This window comes from Acanthopagrus latus, chromosome 4 (genome assembly GCF_904848185.1).
Source record: "Acanthopagrus latus isolate v.2019 chromosome 4, fAcaLat1.1, whole genome shotgun sequence".
Taxonomy (NCBI): domain Eukaryota; kingdom Metazoa; phylum Chordata; class Actinopteri; order Spariformes; family Sparidae; genus Acanthopagrus; species Acanthopagrus latus.
In genome coordinates this window covers 10865925-10886786 of record NC_051042.1, presented here as the reverse complement: position 1 = coordinate 10886786, position 20862 = coordinate 10865925, and the positions used below count along the sequence as shown (strand labels likewise).

Genomic DNA, 20862 nt, shown 5'->3' with positions numbered 1-20862 from the left:
GCACGCGCGCACGCATAAACACACCAAGATGCACCGGTGTAATCACGCTGCACGCATCCCCAGCTGTGCGGACCCACACAGACGCACACGGCGCACACTCTCCCTGTTGGTTGTTGTTGTTCTTGACATTCTGTCGATATCATTGTGTCCAAAAAGCCGGGTTCGTTTGATGCCGCTCTCAACTGGCGCTGGCCGGCGCTCTTTGTCGCACACACAGACACTTTGTTCTAAGACCTATGTAACCGTCTTTCTGTCTCTCTCTCTCTCTCTCTCTCTTTCTCTCTTTGTTTCCGTCCCTCTTGCTCGTCGTCCTCTCTCAGACTTCATCACTGTCCCTCTGCGATAACAGAGCAGCCCAGCCACAAGGACAGATCGGTTTCATACGCAGTCAGAGAAGCATGTCAACAAGGCACTGTCGGGCTGAAACGCAAACATGTTACCATATACTTAAGCCAGGGGGGTGGCCATTAGAGATAAACACAACACCGTATTTGATAGGGGGAAGAGAATGTGCTGTCGAACGGGTTGTAAAAGTCAGCTACGAATATGTGCACGTCCCACAATTCTCGGTGATTCTTGATTTTCAGTGATTCCTTGTGCACGAAGTTGCTGATTTGTTGTCGAGCCTGGTATTGGCATATCACAGATGCATCGGTGTTAGCATCTATATCGTGTGTGTCAACATAATTCGTGCATAATGCAGAAAAAGATGCTGAGGATACTTTGTTTTTGATGCACAGATGTCAAAACGTGTTACTTCTTAAACAGAAGTATCAGCATCAGCCCCAAAAGTTGAGTTCTTTTTTTTTTTTTGTCAGGGGCTATTTGAAAGAATGATTAAGAAATAAGTAGATAAATAGAAGATAACATGTCAGGGCTCATATTGCTCTGATTTCCCAGTCTATGTTTTACATATTTAGATATTTCTATTTGCTCAAGAAAAAAAAGAAAAAAAAATCTAAAATATTAAGTTTCCATCCCTCCTCAAGGTGTTGAGGAAGATTGTTTCGTCTCAATGCATGTCTTATTTGTTTGAATGCAGAGATGCGCAGATTGATTTCTTCATCCACCTCCTGGTCAAGCGAGGCCCGTCTCGCTCTCTCTCTCTCCCCCCCCCACTATCGAGTCAACACAGGCATTTTATAGACACAGGCCCCGATGCTGAGATATTGTTTTTGACTCTCCCTGTTATGTATTGATCACTGGCTCGTCTGTTTATCAGCACGGTTTGGACACTTATAGATGAATACGGGCGCGCACACACACACACACACACACACACACACACACACACTCCATCACACGGCGGAACATAAAGGCACATGAGAACATGGCCTTTCAACGATGCAAGAGATCTTCGTCGCTGCCGTGTTTCAGCGAGAGAGGCGTGTGTGTGAGCAACATTCGAACATCAATTCCTTGTATATCTTAATATTACCCCTCCGTTCTACACAGGTGCAACACTGTCGTTGCATGTTTTTGTGTGTACACGGTCAGAAACTTTGTTTCTAATTGCAGCTTTTACACTTGAGCGTCGACACCAAGACGTAGTCAGTCTCTTTGTGTTGGCTTCTCTGGAACTCAGCAGGGCAGGAAGTTTTCAGATTTATGCTCTTCCAGCCTTCGGACGGTACATTTTTATGTGTCGTGTCAGTGGTAACTTGTGAGAGCGGGTATGGCGAGGAGAGAGAGACACGGGAACGTCATACAGAACTTTGTAACTTGCCAGCGAGCGAGTTTTGAACTTGTTGATTGTGTGGCTGCAGCAGCGTTACTTTCTTTAACAGCAGTGGTTTCAGATGTTTTGTTGTTCTTTACATGCACAGCACAACTGGTTGTTACAGTTAGATTTTGCCACTTTTGCCTCAAATGCCTCTATTCAAATGCTAAATTAAGTGTCCAAATGCTTAAATATTATTTTGAAAAGACTGAAAAGTAACTTTAGAGAAACTTGCACTTTACTTGAGTATATCTATTTTTTTCTGCTGCTTGGTACTTCTTCTCCACTATGTACTTACTTAGCATTATGTAAAGTAGGTAAAATAAGCCCCACCTTCATATAGGATCAATGATAGGTGTAAGTAAATAATAGTAGAATATAAATGATGATACATCACTCTAAAAGGAGTCATTCTGTATAATGAGTACGTTAGTATAGATCAGAGGTGCCCAAACTTTTTTTTTTTTTTTTTCCCCCTTGCTGGGCCAAAACCAATGATGGGCCACTGCCAAAAACAAGCACATTGTCTTGCATTGTTAAGATGCTGAATGGTACTAAGATCCCGACTTCCCTTAATTCACTGGCTTCTTGCACAGATTATGAGAAGTCAGGGATCCTAATATGCTGATGAGTATAAAGTACAAAGTAGTTGTGATAGTACAAATACACCGTAGAAGTAGAAAACTAGCTTAATGGACAAACGGCATAAGTATCTCAAAAGTGGACACAATACTTGAGTACTTGCATTTGGTTCCATCCCAACAGTGCCCTGTTCCGCCTTTTCCCCGCCGTTTCCTGACACGAACAAGATTCTTCCTCTGTCTCCTCCCTCCTTTGTCTTATTTTTATGCATTTCTTTTATTTTTTGCTTCTTACACTATCTGCCTGCCAGAATCTCTGAAAGCTTTACCTCCGTTCAGACTCGAAGGAACGGCCCCATTATAGCTGTTTTGTGTTCTAAAGAAATCTCTTTTTTTTGTGCCATAAAGCAGCCTGGCACACAATGTAAAACACGTTATAAATGCCAATGAAAGCTGCCAGTCTTCATGGTTGGTTGTTTGTGGTAATTACACTAATGTCTACAAATGAAGGTGGTAATGATTTATTGATGTTACAATGCTACATGTAGTACATTTGACAATCAGAGGTTTTGCTGTAGTTTCTACAATTCGATATAGAACCACCGCCCTAACCAAAGAACCTTTGAAGATCCCCCTTTTTTCTGGGTGGAGCAGCGGCTGAATACATGGTTGAGTCCGAGCACCGATCGAGTCCTGGCTCGGCTGTCTGCTCTGTCCAGAAGGCAACTCCGCAGGACGTTAGCCGGCTCAGCATTCTGGGATAGCTGCCCAGGGGTCCCGGATGACCTCAAGAGTTAAAAGCAAACAGCGGGAGAGATAGACGAAGGCATGGAGGAAGCATGGAAACTGACAGAGAGACAGAGAAAGGAGGGATGGAGGTATGTGGATGAAGGCAGGGAAGGGGGGGGGGGGGTGAGAGAGAGAGAGAGAGGGATGGAGGGTGGGAGGTTTCTGAGAGAGAGAAGAGAGACTGAAGAGAGGGAGGAAGGATGGTGATAAAGAGAGAGACACAAGGAGGATAAGACAGAGACAGAGAGAGGGGACAAAAAGGACTGTGAAGGTGTGCTGCATTACCAAAAGTATGTGGACACCCCCCGCCTGTCTTTCATGGCACCACCAGTGTTTTAGGTCGTTCTGAACAGTCGAAGGTGGGGTAAAAGGCCTAAATAACCACTTTTAGATGGCAGCAGCAGCATCTCTCTCCTGGAAGGAGCATCTGGCTGTACACTCGAAAAAAGTTACAGCAACTGACGTGTAAAGAATGGACAGAGAACACAAGAAAGAGCATTTCGGAACACTCTTACTCACACACCTGGGCTGAAGTGAGCCTGAGAAGGTCGGAATGTTACAGATATCGTCAGACATGGTAGAGGTGTGTGTAGAGGGAGTTGCAGACAGGCAGTTGAAAATATACCGACCACTCTATTGTGTTATCGCCAGTGGACGACCTCATCAGTGCACCCAAAGTCTTGGGGAAGGCCTCAAACTAGAAGTGATTAGTATTCATTTTAAAGGGGTGGGACTTATGAACAAAACTCGTCGTATCATGTTCACATTACGTGTTAATGGCCTGACCTTCAGTGTCCAGAGGTGGGGGGGCGGTGTTGAGAAAAAAATTAATTCTTTTTTTAGAAGACCTTAAGACATCTCCAACCAAAAAAGATTTAAGTAAGAAGAAAGGGAAAAAAAGACCTTACCAAGTGTTTTTTTTTGTTCCTGCGCTTAATCAGAGCATTAGCACAGAACATTTACACTAAAAGAAACTAAAAATTTGCAATGTTTTGCAGGCAAAATACATTGCCAGTACTTATTCTGATTGAGATGAAAGAAGTTTTTAGCGGAACGAGCGGCCCCCGGGGTTTTGAAGCTAACGAGAGGGATGAATTGAGAATGTCGTCCCTCAGGTGGACCTCGCGAGCGACACGTCAGATCCGCCGTTTCACTCACTCACTGGCCCACCTGCTTTCCCACACTCGTCTTCTCCTTGGCCTGATAATGACGCTTAAGAAGGTAATGGTGTAAATGAAAGCTGCCCCCCCCTTACTTTCTATCTGCATGTCTCTCTATCTCTCTCTCCCTCTCTGGGGAACAAAGAGGCCTTATTATACCTCCCTGTCAGCGTCGCTCTGTGTCTCACCACTGTACAATCACTGTTTTCAGCAGCACTATCAGCATGGGGTAAATGGAGAGAGAGAGTGGGCGAGACAGGTAGAGGGAGAATGGGAACGTCTGTCTCCAGTGGCAGTATTCAACACTAGTTATCTAGAAGTGCTTTTTTAGTTTGAAGCGCACCGCTCGTTTGTTGAAAATGTCTTTGTGTGGAGGTTTTTTTGTTTTTTTTTTTCTTAAAGCTTGAACAGGCAGTGTAATTTATTTGAGGCGCGCGTTCACATGGCACACACAGGAACACACACGCACACACACACACTCCTTAAGTCGAGAGATATCTTCTTATTGGGGAATCTTTCAATAAATCAATGTGACTTTAAACACATTTCCCAGGCGACGCGGCTGACCTGATAAGAAGTGAACTAATCTCTTTTGAGGCTGCCGGGAGAGCTTTGAACCAAATCTACTGTGCATCTATCACCAAGGTTATTTGTCAATGGCTGCTAATCCCAGGTAAATTTCCCTGGTTTTATATCAGGGGTTCTCATGCCTGAAGTTTCTCGGCCTTGGGAAAATAAGAGAGCAGGCTTACAGAAAGTAGGGGAACAAAAGAAATGTTATGGATTTCAGCAGGAAAACAATGGGGCTGGGAGGGAGAGGGAGCAGGGAGGCACACAGAGAGAATGTGTTTGGACTGCAACGCATGTGTCTTTATCAAGTAGTTTGGGAAAGTAACGCGCGGATGTGAGCAGTCTTGCAATTTTATGAGAACCCACCTGATGCTGAAGTTTTAATCTTTCTTTAATCACCCTAAAAAACACAAATGACAAATCTTTCGTCAGGGTGGATTTTTTTTTTTTTTTTTTAACATCTAGTGCATAAGACATACTCTACTCAAAATCTTGTGAAAAGAACAAGACAAGACTAACCTGAAGACAGTGTGTGTTTCAGATGACATAACCATAAAAAAAATAGACCCATAATTAAATGAAAAAAAAAAAAAGAAAAAGACATGCAAAGTCAGTTTTCTTGTTAAGGTGCTTAATGACAACAAAAGTTAGCGCGTGACATTTTCCTTAAGATGGTCGCATATAACAACACAGTGACTTACTGGATAAGAGTGGTGCAGTCTTTGCACTAACTCCTGATGTAGGACTAAATCAGTATTTTCGGGTGATGTTTCGCCTCGTGGTTTTCTCAGAAAATGTTCAGTATTTCCTGTAAATCTGAATCCAAACAAACCATTTTGGCCAAAGTGTCAACTTTCACTGTGTTTGAATGGATTACATGGAAAGATATCCATGAAACAAATCCCTGTGTGTCATTGAATATACAGCGGAATGATGTTAGATTGATCATATCAACAACAATTTGTGTTCATGAAACTTTATTTAATATAGCGATATTCTGTTTTGTTTATACACCGATTAACACTTGATATTAACCATCATTGAAACACTGAATTCACAGTTAGTTAAACTTAAGTTAATAGTTATTTCACTGTTAATAAACATGCATTAGTATTTATTAAGCAGTTGTTTATTGTAAACTTGCAGCTGACGGTAATACATCTACAGTTTATTTAACTATAATTGTAACATTTTTATTAACTGTGGGGTTTTTTTTGTTTTTTTTTAAAGTTACCAACAATTGTAAGCAACATCACATTTCCCGTAAATCAGTGTTTCTGTGAACTGCTAGAGCATGTCACAAACTAAACCAACTCCCCCCAAACATATGATTACCTCCCCTGGGAATTTCTGGGCCCAATCATACTCGGTGATCTGTCGCTAGAGATGCCTTAATAAGTACAGTTCATTTTGCAACGGGACATCACACCCAGAAGTGCGCTCTCCCAAACGTCAGAGAGGCCCCTCTAGAGGTTAAACACACAGCTGAACTGTGTGCTCACAATGTTTCAACGTCATATGTCACGTCTGCACCCGCTCAAGGTCGGAGCAGAGATCCAGGGAGTCAGGTTTTGGTTACATACGTGTAATTTACGAGCACACAAACGTAACGATTGTGACCACGGTCCTCCTTCACCTCACACGCGGCGAACGGTGTACACACTGTAAATAATTGAGCGGCCACATTATTAAAAGTGGGAAGTTTCTGTTTTTACCATTTGTTGTGTCGCAATACCTCAAGTGGAAAAAAAAAGAAGAAAAAAAAAACCCCATTCTTTGATTTTTCATCTCATTTTTTTTCATTTTCATTTTTATCCTGCGTTCCCCCGCTTTTTTTCTTTTTTTTCCTCTCTCCATCCCTTGAAGTCCTCCCCCGAATGTGCGCAGAAGATCATGGAAAATCTCTTGCCATATCTGTCATCTGTCACGCTCTCTGATGAACAGTTTTGATCTCTCGCTCCTCTGTTTATGGCCGTTGTCAAGCGAAAAGAGTCGTAGCCGTAAGTGCTTACACCAGCGCGTAAATAGTTTGACGTGTGGCTCTGTAACAAAGTTGTAGGAGTAAATAAGGAACCAAACAACCGCGCGGAGTTGCAATTAAGCCGTACGTCTGCATTATGAAATGTTTGGAGCAGCGTGATTTCTGCTCTCTCTTTTACGTTTCCGAGTCTTGATATCAAAAGTGTGTGTTCCTTTGTTCCAGGAAGACTTGTTGGCTGTGAGGGATCAAAGGGTAAGCAAAGTATATTATGGATAGCACTCAGCTCCGCGCGCACACACACACACACACACACACACACACACACACACACACACACACACACACACACACACACCACACAGTGGGATAGCAGAGGGATATGTGGAATATAATGTGATTGCTGCTCAATTCTTCCATTGTGAGGTCATGGTGTTAAGGTCCAAGTGAGACGGAGGATTTGCTAGAGAAGAAGACTTCCACAGCTGAGTGGAAAAGGCTTCAAACAATAACTTGCACAATTTTATACATTCGCCCGCACATTTTTGGCACTTTGCGACAGTTTGTGATCCCTGCTGGGATTTCAAATAAAGTTACACGGCTTTGAACAACATTTGGCTGCTTGGCATTAGATTGAAATGGCGCGAGCTGCTGCCTACGAAGGGTTTTTAACTGTGCCTTAAAGTATTTCATTTTTTAGACTATAGAATACAAAAACTGCTAACAATGAGAGGTGGTGGCCTCATGGATTGTTGTTTTCAAGAATTCTCCATGACATCCCGTGAAAGAGATATTTAATCTCAGTGAGGCCTCGTGTGGTTTAATAAAGTTCGGTGAAATGAGGGATGCAGTGGGAGGCAGCAAAAAACAGATGTATTTCCAGTTAATATAGCGTTGTTTCTGGTAAGACAACAATTACAAAGTACAGAATGAGCAAATATAAAAAGTCAAACTGACATTTTTAAAACTCAAACCAACAGCTTTTGAAGCGACTGAGCGAAATTCTTCAACACAGACTATTACGGAGAGCCAGCTGGAAAACAGTCAGCATGTCAGTTTATTGTGCTGAACATTTTCTTTGTAGATGATTTGATCGCTCGAAAGTAATAATGCAAACGTGGCCTCTGAACGGCACACAATTCCACTTTAAGAGTTGTTGAGCATAAAAAGGATTTTTGAGTATCAAATGAATTGTAGTGGCTGAGGACGAGCTTGACTCGGTTTCAGAGAAACATCTGTCATTTCGACAACCTCGGACCAAAAATAGCGGTGTCAATATTGCCCCTCACTAACCCACATCAGCGGGGTCTGAGATAACAGCTAGTCGGACACGTGAGACACAAATCAGCGTTCCCGTCCAGGATTGACAACCCGGAAGGCAGAGGAGAGGCCTGAGAGGAAAACGACTGAATGAGCGACACAGAAAGAGAGAAATGGATAGAGAGTGAGTGATTCGGGGAGAAGGCAAAGACGAGATGGAAGAGGAGGGGTGTGGGGCTGTGGTGGTGGTGGTGGTGGTGGTGGGGGTTGGGGGGGGGGGGGGCTGATCTTGGAAAGGTTTAGTATATCATAATTATCCCGTTAAGTAACGGCGGAGCAGCCTCCCCGGGGGAATTTGTCTTAAATGGAAGATTTGCAAGGAGAACGGGTCAGAGAGAAAAACGGCTTCCAGTCGGCAGGAAATCCTGTTTACATTTACATAATCATATCAACACTCACTCCTTCTTCTTCTTTGTCTCTTTCTTTTGGGTGCCTTTTCAAAAAAAAAAAAAAAAAAATGCAAAGAGACAAACGAGGGAGGGCTTTAGGCTGCTGCTTGTTGAAGTTTGTTGTTGTTGCTCCTTGTATTTTTTTTTTTTTTTTTTTTTATGCTTGCTCTTATTTTCTTAAAACTGCTGCCAGTGTTGGCAAGGTTGCCTCTTTTTTTTTTTTTTTTTTTTTTTAAATCTCTTGCCAGCGCCTCTTTTCAACATCTCTGTCTTTTCACCTTGTAATGTCCTCTTTGAGCGGGGGCTTGTCAGACCTTTTTGGCCTCTTTCCCTCGTGCAGGGGGGGGAAAAAATGAAAAAGGGGGGGGAGCAAAAAGCAAAAAAAAAAAAAGAAAAAAAAAAAAAGCTTAAGCATAAATAAAGTATGGCATGCCCGGCTGTGTGAGTCTTAATTGAGATCTGCTAAGAGCAGGCAGCAGATGTTTGTAGCAGCAACTGTTGAATCATCAGAGACCACTGAAAGCCTGTGAAACCATGTTAAAAAAGAAGCCAGGTGCTCCACATTTTCTATTTCTCACTTTCTCTGCCTTTTTTTTTTCTTCTTTCTTTCTTTACATCACGGAGAAGCAGAAGTGACGACGTGGAGTGTGTGTGTGTGTGTGTGTGTGTGTGTGTGGTGAAAATAAAAATGAGAAAACACACATATACGGGTTATTAGCAATGCTAAACTGCTGTTAGGTGTCAGCTTCATGCATCTGCCAACGAAGAAAAAAAAGAAAGAGGAATAAGAAATTTGATTTGAAGCTCAACCAAATCATGGAGCATTGACTGATTGCTAGTAAGATATAATAAGCATCATCAAGCTTTATTTGAAATGGACTGTATAGTATAGAGGTAGTTTTTTTTTGTTTTTTTTTTAATAATGTTATCTATTTACATTTAACTTCATTCATTCAAAAACAATGTAAAATGTGTACCAACTGTTTCACATAACGATATTGCTCTAGGTATATAACCCAATTATATTATACCATTATGCAGTGAGTCTGATTCGTGAAAACAAAAAAATACATTAAAAAAAAAAAAAAACAACAACCAAATAACTGCACAGATTCAGGTTTGCCGGGTTCCAATCCATGAGACAAAGCCATTCTTAAATACCAGTGTCCTGGGAAAGGTTTGTTTTTGTTTTCAAGACCGGGGCAGTTGTTGGCAGTTTAAGGAGCATGTTTTAGATGCACATGAATTTGGTGTTGTTTGATTGATAATAAAGGAAAAAAAAAAAAAAAAAAAAGTTTGAGAACTACTCATTAACATTGCCATTAGGCCATAACACACCACCATCCCTGCATCCCCCAAGTTGAACAACACCTGGCACCACATGTTCAGTGTCAGGTAGTGTGAGCTAGTATAATTAAACAGAGTAGGATAAAAACCCTGGATTGATCTTGATACAGGCCCCTCTTCATACAGGGCCACACGACTAGTTGACAATGCAGGATCTTCATTATATGTTCTGCATTAGGAGTGCAAAGTCCTTAACAAATTTGCAGGCAATCAATTAATGTACATCTGGTTGGTATAAAGTCAACGTGGGACTCTTGGGGGCCCATGGGAGTTTACAGCCTCAGGGCAGTTGCCTGTTTTGTGATCCAGTCTTGTTAACTACATTCATTCTTTCATTCATTCCTCCAGTCCCTCACAGTTTGTCATCCTAGCCCCTAGTGGCTAGAAGTTTACGTGTCCACACACAATCAACAAGAATCAGTAACTTGGCTACAGTGCAGCACAGTGTGTGTTCTTCGAATACATTTCAGATTTCATATTCAGGTATTTATTTCCTGATCAAGTTAGTTTTGAAATAATAAGAAATAAAAGATAATGAATGAAGCTGAGCCAGCGACAGGTTCTCTGTGATTATAAGAGATAACTGTAGCCGAGGCCGGGTAGCTATCACTTTTTTGTCTGTCAGTCGTGTTAATCTTCCGCAGAGGCGTGACTTCTTTTCCTCGCTGCATATACACATATTACTGAGATTTAAGGAGGAGCCTCCAGAGGTGGAGAACACTGACTCACCAGCAACTATATTTAGTACAGGACCTGACATTTTGGCTTCATTATTTGAAGTTGAGATTTATCACTCGACTCATATTTCCTGTCTGTGTCAATCTTTACGACTGAGTTTTATAGACTTAAGCAAGGCAACACACTTAGTGGTGCCCTATATATGCATATTGCCCTATATAATATTGCCCTATTTGCGGCTGTGTCTAGTTCATTTTCTCCTCCCTCTGCGATCCACTGAACGTATATCCTCTATACTGTGTCGTCACACTCCTTCCCTCCGTCCTCTTCTGCTTCTTCTCCCGGTCAATTGTATAGTTGGTGATGGGGACACATTTCAATGGCAGATTAACAGACTCCTTCCTTCCCGTCTCCCATCTGGCCTAATGCCACACCGAATTAGTAACCAGATATGTCACCAGCACAGCGCTGGTGTGGTTAACACCGTACGCTTCTGGGAGGGCCGTGGCTTGCAGATTAGCACCTACAATTAATACAATTGACTCGCAGAAAGGCCATCTGCTCTCTTGTGTTCGGTAGTTCATTGGTGCTACACTTAAAAAAAACAAGAATCGGCCGAGAACTTTGCAAGGCCCAGTAAAAAAAACTGTTTGTGTGTGTATTAGGATCAGTCAGCGCCAAGGAACTCATGATGGAAATTTGATTTAAACTCCGAGGGTCATGACAGGATGCCATAATCAAATCATACACAGCATATCACTGTCCTGTTTTACGGAGTCAGAGTCGGGTAAAAACTGCCCTGAAATTACTCTTTTCACTAAAAGTTTTAGTGTTGGATTGAACATTGCTTAAAATGCTCCATCAGTTCCTAAACTCCCTCCATTACATCGCCGTCCTCCTCTTCTGCTTGTTATTTGTTGTAGAAACAACCCAATGGTGAGAATATATGTTTCTTTATGTAGCAACTTTATGGTTGTTTAGGTTCGATTTTCGTTTTTTATGTTCTCTGTCTATGCTCCGGTCGGATTTAGGCACAAAAACCAGTTGGTAAGGGTGAGGAAACCATCAAAGTTTTTGTCATAAAATAGCTGTTTGGTTCCCACAAATACGGCTGGAAACTGTCCCGGGGTCTCCCTAAAGATCATCCTGTGGTTTCAAACGTACAAATGTTGAAACACGGTCAGGAAACGTGGTCGCTGGCTCAGCAGCCATCTTGCCTGTTTCCGCACCACCATTCCCCTCCTCCGCCTGATATGAAAGTCGGGTCATAGACACGTAATGAAAATGTGATATGACGTGTTTTGTAAACTTAACAGTAGGTAAGTAACCTATGACACGTACAAATGTGAGCTTATGTGGTTTGCGAGCGCAGCTTAAAAGCACACAGAGGTACTGTGAGTTGAAGCATATTTAATAACAATAATCATATCAAAGGACCTCTGCAAAGTGAGATTTAAAAGGTAGCTGTAGCCGCACATAATGCTCAGGCAGGTCTTCTCGAAGCCTACAAGCCCTTATGGAAAAGACAAACCCAATTTGTTGCAGTGCGCTAATACAAACACCCACTCGCGTGGCCTTTAGCCTCTGCCTGTATCTCAGAGAATGAGGGAGGATGTTAGTTCACGTAAGCAGAAAGCTGGCGTCCCCTAAAAAAAAAAAAAAAAAGAAGAAGAAAAAGAAAGAGAAAGCGATTGGTGACTACAATCTGTGCAGACGAAATGACCTCACCTTATCCTGTCCTCCCCCTGAAGAAAAGCTTCCTTCTCAGCAGAGGATGGATGGTCATAATGGTTTAGGAAAAGCTCAGATACTCGACTTCCTTGCACTTGAGGACAACGTTGAGTTACAGAACGACAGAAACACACACAAAGTCGCAGATACACATCACCACCCGCTTTGAAGAGACAAAAACTCAAAGACAGACAACAACTTCTGGTGTATAACAGCCTCCGTCTGACCGTGATAGGACCAGGGCTCATGGGTAATCTGGCAGTTTTCATGATTCCCTTTTTCCCCTTTTTTATTCTGCCCTTTCCCTCTCTCTTCTACATTAGACGACAGGCCTTTTTTTTTTTTTTTTTCGAAGCACAGTGTGTCACAAGCATTTAAGATGTGGCCTTTTTTCCCCGTGCACATTCCAACACCATTATGCTACATTGTTGCTGAATAAAAGGCTGTATTATGTTCCAGCCCCCCCAGTAAAAGGGCAGAAGTGGACCCAGTTTTTATCTGCTGAACGAATCAATCAGGATTATGTCAGCTGAAAAGAATCACAGACAGCAGTCGCCAGGCACTGTGTCTCTGTGTGTCTGAGTGTGTGTAAGTGTGTATATCCCCTCTCTGCGCGTAAACGGATGGGAAATGTGCAATGGAGGGAAGCACTTGTTGGTTATGAACATGCCCGGCTTGGTGACAAAGATGTCATTTGGGGTCTAAAAAGCGGATTTTTTTTTTTTTTTTTGTCTATTTATGTATTTACCCACTCCCCCTCAACCCACCCCTTTCTCCTCCTCTGTGGGAGGATTGGAAGGGCACTAATTATCATTTCAGCAGAAATGATTAGGAGATCAAACAGGGATCGAATGCCATTTCCTTCCATTAATGCAGGGGGTTTAGAGTGCCTGTCATGGCTTGGCTTGTCCTAGGGCCTGTGGAGAGAAAAAAAAAAATATATAACGGGGGGGAGAGAAAGGAGGGAAGAATGGAGGATGGAGAGGCTTAAGAGGAACAGAGCGAGGGAGGGACAGGAGTTTGGCAACAGAAAGAGAGAGAGAGAGAGAGAAGCGCTATTCAGTTAAAAGGCCAGTGGATTTTTGCGAAATGGAAGTTGAAGACCAGAAAGCCGTCATCACGGCACAGGGACGGACGGGTAGAACTGCTGTGACTTCTTGTGTGATTTGGTGAGAAACTTGTGCAGACACTGAACTCAGGAAAAGGGATGATTTGAGAACTCCAATCGACAGGGGAGCTGCGATGGTTGGGCAAATAACCGATTAGTCGATCAAAAGGGAACTTAGTTGCTGACTGTTAAATAATGCAAGTCATTCGTCAAGCAAAATGTCCAACATTTCTGGATGTTCTTCTCATTTATCACCATGAGTGAAGAGTCTTTGCATTTTGGATGGGTGGTCAGAATGAAGAACCAGTGTAAAGATGTCACTTTGGGCTCTGGGAGATTATTTTATTGGTATTTTTCTAAGATTTTATAGACTAAACCCACTAAATACCCATAGTACTATCAGAATGCTACATTTCACAGCTGAAAAACCTTTTCTGAAAGGTTATTTGAAACAAGTTTCGTCCTTCCTTTAATAGTTTTGCGTCAGCCAGCTACACAGCATGTGCGTACGTCATCCGTGACTAATACGAGCTAAACTCAAACTGCGATGGGGGAGATAGTGAAGGGAGGTGAAATGGCAGGTTCAAAAACACTGCGAGCGTGGCTTCAAACGGGATCTATCGGGAAGAGAGGTAGCAGGAGGAGATTATTTCAAGCAGCCCTGTCGAAATTGAGGCTGACAACAGTGAACGGAGCACGAGTGCTATCGGCTACTTAAGTAGCCCCCCTGTGGCGTTCACAGCATCTGCTAGCGTTAGCAGCAAAGGGCGCAAAAACAGTGTGGAGATATGACGCAACGTCAGTCATAATGCTAGTACCTGCAGAGCCTAATGTTATGCCGTGTTCCGGGTAAGGCTCCAAAGAGGCTTTTTATGATGTGAGAAGTACTCCAGATGACTGTAAACAGATCTTGATGCGTAGACGGAAGCGGAGCACCCCTTTAAAAACAGGCACCCCACATTTGTTAAGAAAATATCTTCCTTTCACACGACCTTTCTTTAAAAATCAATTTCTCAGTGATGCATACATGCAACCTAGCCCCCCGCGAAGACGAAAGTTTGAAAGTTCGAGGCTAAACACGAAGCCGGAGCACAAACGAGCAACGCCGAATCCACGCCAAACAAAGTTCGACGCTTTTCCATTAAAAGATCAAAGACACTCGAGGTGGATATCTGCAAGATTAGCGAGAACAGTGAAGCAGAGGGCGCCGAATGGAGACAGCGGATGAGGTTGTGATTGTTTCGGCACGTCAGATGAGAGAAATGTCAAAGAGAATGTGAGAGATGACCTCTGCGTTCATCGCCCATTAATGACCCTGCAGCTCCCAGCTTCATTTTCCCTCTCATCAAAAACATTAAAAAAAAAAAAAAGAAGCATTTCCTCCTGTCTCCAATAGTCATTTCCCCCCGCATTGTATTTATGTATTGAAAAAAAGGTAATAGATCAAGCACATTCCATTATTCTCTTATAAGATCATTAGCAAATATAATTAGATATGAAAGAAAGTAATTTGGAGAGGAGAGGGGAGAAAAGCGCTATCAGGCAGAGAAGACAGATTGTAGCATCAGAGTGTTTGGGCTTAAATTGCTCAGCGGAGGTATTATCAAGCCGGCAATCTTTTAGCCTCAGAAATAGTTTTGGAGTCAGAGAGCGAAAGATAGAAAGAGGCCACTAACATTCACTTCATTGTGTTCCACCCCCCCCCAACCGCAATCTGCATTCTTTTTTACATTTCACTGGCTTTCCTTTTTCATTCTTTTTTTTTTTTTTCTTCCACCGCCGAATCCTTCCATCCTGTCACACGCATCACCTCATATTAGACCTGAGAGTCTGCAGCAAAACAAAACTGAGTGTATAAAAAGAAAACAAGTTGACATGGAGTCATCACACACAAAAAAAAACACATTATCACAGACAACAGAGAGCAGCTATCCTTTTCTCACCCGCCTCTTGCACATATTGATTCGGCTTTTGTATTATTTTTGCAACTTTAAAAAAAAAAAAAAAAAAAAAAAAGAAATAACACACAAATTGCATCCCGCCTTGAAGTCGCTTTCGTGAGGAACCTTTTTGCCGCTCATCTTGTCTCTTCTCTCTCGCGCACACATGCAACCCCCCCCTCACCGCCGCCGCCGCCGCCCCACTCTCCACCTGCGCGCAGGAGTTTTTGTCACTCTTTGTTGCACCTTAACACCGCACTATGTTTGTCTAATAGGGATCTGAGTCGAAAGCAGACTGAGAGCACAACAATCCTGCTGCGTTCCACCACAAATTTGCTTCTTTTTTTTTTTTTTCCTCTTTTCCCTCAACCCTTCTTCTTCTTTAGTAGTGCTTTGAGGGATTGTGGGAGGGAGGGGGAGGAGTGTGGGAAGGGTGCAGCGGAGGGGTGGCAGGGTGGATGTGGATTTTTCTAGTCTTTTGTGTGAATCACAGGGAATGGTAACTATAAACATCCTGTATTCATTAAAACCATCTAAAAATACAATTTTGGAAGGGGGGGGGGGTGTGTGCGTTCACTTCCTCGTCGCTCCTCCTCGGTGTATACAAGCGGGCCGTGTTATGCCTGGTGCCGCTCATATTTACATATTTATAAATACTGGGCTGTACAATGAGACGGGGCTGTGCCAAGAACAACACTTTCTGCTAGTGCAGGGCTCGGATGCCTGAGTGGGGGAACAAAGAGCCACAGCCACCTTCAGTGGCACACACAGGGCTCACAGAGCTCGACTTTACACCCTCTAAAGTCCATGTGGATAGACGCGATGACAGACGACTCACTGCACACACACTACTTTAATGCCTGTTTTCTTGTTTTCAGACTTTTATATGAGACTGATATATTGTGAATATAAGACAACTTTCATCAATACATGTGTATCCAGACAATAAGCTGCATCCCGATACAGTGGCGTAGAGAATCTGAGTTCAGGGCAGTGCAACCGTTCCTCATCCGGCCTTAAAGGAACAGTTCAGCCAGAAATTCAAACTCAGCCATTATCTACTCAACCTCAAGCCGATGGGGCAAACAGCATTACAGCAGCCTACTAACAGCTGAAGTAGACAGTGACTTGTTTAAAGAAGAACATTTAAACAATAAGAACATAAAAAATGGTTCCTCTTGAAGCTAGGAGATCCCAAATTGATTTGATCATTTTCACCCCTTTTAGAGCCCAAATCTTCATGGTAGCTGTTAAACTAAAAAAAAAACTAAATAAATTGCGTTCATCAATTTGTGACAAATATGTCACGTGACCCTCAGTCCAGCCCGGTGCTCTAGTAGTATATATTAATCCAGATAGATTTGGAGATAGTGCCTCCACCTTAATATAGTGATACGGTGAGTAGAATTTCAGTTGTGGGGCTTATCTTATGAAAAATAAAAGAATTGAACACCGGTGTGTTTGCCCAACAAACAATATGCTTACTCTGGATAATCCACAGAGCTGGCTTTGAAGAGTTTTCACAGAAGTACTCGTGAGCTACTTTACTACAGAAATGATAATAAACCGTTGACAGTGTGTTCTGTGGAGTATTCAGAGTAACAGGAACACCATTTTAACAATGCATTGCTGTGAGCACCACAGACAGTGTGTAGTGAGTGGAGACAGACATCTCTGAGGCCGTTTCAGCATCTTACGGAGCCTTTCACAAGCATGAATCGAAACTGGACACAAAATGTCAGCTGGGGGCAGGTTCATTCTATCTTCGAATACCTACTGACCTCCGGAATATCTATGGGGTGAACCCCAATGGTCATCAAAAATAGAAAGGATGGAGTAGGAAACTGCTGAGACAGTGGCATCAGCATTTCTTAGTCATTAGTATGTTTAATATGAAGAAACGCTGCACAAATGTGCCACTGCAAAATGCCAGCTTCCACTTGGTAAGTGCCTGTTGTGTGATGTTTTCACAGACTGCTATTAATGTGAGGTGATGCCTCTGAGACCGCACACTCACACTTCCTCACACACACGCGTGTGCACGCACAGACACACACACACACACACACACACACACAGTCCACTGTATCCCAAGGCGTTCTCCGACACATGCTCAGAGTGCAGTGTTATGCCATTGTTCCATCCTCCTTCCCATTTATCCATTCTGTTAAGCATGACACATGTATTAACAGTGGATGGATCCTGGAGCTGTGTGTCCTCACACCATATGTTTTCCTTTCCCGGGCCCTCTCCTCTCCAATAACCACCACTGTCTCCATCTGCCGTCTCGCAACACACCACTAGAGGGCGCGCTCGCTCTTTTATATTGTGTTTTCAGAGCATTGCAAAGATATAAGTATCAAATGATAATTTACTTTACCGTTGTTAAATGAGAGAAGGATAGTGAGAGAACTGTAGATGAGGATACACTTTTATCAATATCATTTTGCCACCGTGTATGCACACCGCATCAACCCCTGTGAAGGGCAGACTCTTTGAAGGAAACAAATAAATAAGCCGTGCATGCAGCCTTCATGTGATAAATGAATGCCAGGCAGGTTCTCTGTGTCTGTGAGGTGCATCTGCCGCCTGCCCGAATGGGAAATTAAAAACTGCGAGGGGAAGTTATGCTAAATCTATAAAGTTGGCCAGGAAAATTCCCCCCCCCCTTCGCAGCGGCAGTTGTTTGGGGAGAAGGAGCACCGTGCTTAAATAATAACATTCCAGGTGGCTTAGTTAATGAACAGTGAAAATCAAATATGGAGCCTAATCTGGAGCTCGTTACAGGAAGTTTCTTTACAGGGAAGTCAAAGGCAGGAAGTGCCCTCGGGGACAGACGAGAGTCTTTTTGAAGCTTCAGAACAGGGAAACTTTATTTTTGTTTTATTTTAGCTATGGTTGGCATTATACATAACATAAAATCGTCACAGTAAATCTCAGGGACATGGACAAATGACAGATGTGTCATGTTGGCTTCTTTTGCTTGTTTTTTTTCAGATAAGTTAATTAGCCTCTCATTTAATTTTGACTTTTAGCACAGAAATGTTGAAAGTGATTCTCCAATGTCTAAATGTATGCAGAGGTATGCTCAGCTATTTATACATAGGCATATCCATTGTCTCATTCACTGTGTTAGCTTGCCATCTTGTGGCGGAAGTTGGTCATGAACTCATATCCTTCACTGGTGAGGGATCGTTATCTGAGATGCACATATGATGAGATAACACATATTAGTTTACGATAAACGAGACCAGCCCTTCAACGTACATGGCTGTACACTCACAACCAGTCACATTAATGATGTCTTGTATGATATGCGATATTATAAGTGCACATTAAAAATCTGATTTAATCTTCTATGCCCCAGTTTTTTTCAATGAGAGCTTCTACCAGAATCATCAGAATTTAAAACAAGCTATTTGTAGTTATCCTTAGTATTACTGGAAGCGTCCGCGGTGAGTAACACGGAGCACTAACAGCAGAAGGCCGTACGAGACATACGGTGGACTAAGTGTCGGTCGCAGCGATGTGGGGTTTGTATCGCAGTGTGCACAGCGGCTGGAGAGTTATTACCCAGTGTTGAATCTAAGAGATGTTTTATCATGTTATTAGCTCTTTATTTTCCTTCTGTTACGGCGCCACTTCCTTTCATTTTGATATCCATTTCCGTCCCCGCGAAAGCACAGCTCAAATAAACCCCTGTTTTAATTTGGTTTTGTCAGATTCATAACACCACTTTAAAAGAACATGACATGCAAATGTGTTCAGCTGTGTTTTATTGCAAAATAATTTTCTAAGAACTTGCTGAGGGAATGGAAGTGTAGAAAAGGGAGGGGTGGGGGGGGGCTGGGGACAAGTTGTATTATTTAGCGGCCGCTGCTGTGGGACCTAATTACAGTTATGCATTTGTTACTGTCTCACCGAGTCTTAAAACTTTTTTTTTTTTTATTAGAATTACTCACTTCACTTCTCACCCACGGTCACACTCCCTGTCACACTTATTGAGCCAACCAAGTTGCTTGTAACAAGTATGAAACTACTCCAGTTGTCATAAGCGTAATGTGTTACAGTGGCGTCTCAGATCATTTTAGAAATGATTATTTTGCAATCTCACTGTGTAAGCCCCTGTGTATGGAAAACGCCAAAATAAAATTAGGAATGAATAAATGCAGATTTGTGCAGTAGATGTAGCAATCTACTGAAAGCTCTGCTGACCTGGCACATATAAAGATCAGCGTCTCGCCTTCCTAATAGTTATTTACAGTGATTGTTGGAGGATGTGACGGGCCGGACAGAATAACAATTAGACCTTGGAGTGCAATACAAAGCACAATACAGTAGTGCTGCAATAATGAGGTTAACTTTTAACTTCAAGGGCCTGAACTCCATTATACTGTATGGATGTGGATAATCTGCGTTAAGCATTTACAACACATCAGATGACTTTAAAAGCAAAAAGGTTTTTCTGTTGCTAGTCCTAGTTGTCTCGTTTTTGGTTTGTTTGTTTTTTTCTTAAATAATAGGCGCAGCTCATGCACGGTAGAATCTGAATCCAGTGGAGTGAATTTATCACAGGAACAGATCACTGACTTTGCTAACCTTTTGATTTACATTTCTAAAGTATTGTGAAGAAATTGTTTGGGAATGAAGTAGAAGGAAGTTAATATGTTGTTACATGGAAATTAAGTTGCCACAATATTTTGGTGAAGTGATGGAGAATGTTGAGTTGTTTGGTCTAATTTTTAAGGCTCAGTGCGCCAACGTTCTTGTTGCACAAAATAAACGTAGCAGCCACTACTTTCAGTTTTATATACCTAATGTATCTGTAATTTCCATTTCAAGGTACTGTACACTTGATATCCAGTGTCCAGTGTGTTACTATGTTGATCTCTGTCAAATGCAGATTACCTGCATGTTACTGTAAAAGAGTAGGCAGTGCAAAAGTAATTACCAGTTAAAATGTGAGACCTCACAACTTCAATTATCAGCTGACAAACTGTGTTAGGGATACAAATGCTAAATACTAATAAACAAAGTATAATGGAAGCTTAATTCCCATGTATGTACCAACCAAACCTTTTTATTATGCATTGTCTTTTCTCTGTAATTACCCAGGTCTTTACAGTAATACCTGCTAATTCTACTACTACAATCCTACAGTCATTATATTAATTTAACTGATTTCAGTGTTGGAAGCAATTTCCTCATGTTACTCCTTTTATTACATCCCTGTAATAAAACTGATTGTCCATAGACTTGTTCCTGGATAGTTTTCACTGGGACTACTTTATACAAATGAAATAATCCCCCCCCCCAAAAAAAAACTGTTGACAGTTAGATCTATGGATTATCCAGCACGGCAAATACAGCTGCATTTTTAAAGGTCCCCTGAGTAGGATTAAGGCAGAAATGGAATACAATATTCAGAATTATGTTTTCATTAGTGTATAATCACCTGAAACTAAGACTTCAAGATGTTTTTGTTATCTTATATCGAGCAGTTTATATCTACAGAGGGAGCGGGTCCCCTTCCACAGAGTGCAACATGTTG

At 42.2% G+C, this 20862-nt stretch overlaps 1 protein-coding gene across 7 annotated transcripts in view; it reads left to right on the top strand.

Moving 5' to 3' along the window:
• The window catches only part of znf536 (zinc finger protein 536), a 208303-nt gene that overhangs the window by 184172 nt on the left and 3269 nt on the right, over positions 1 to 20862 (top strand). The window lies entirely within an intron of this gene.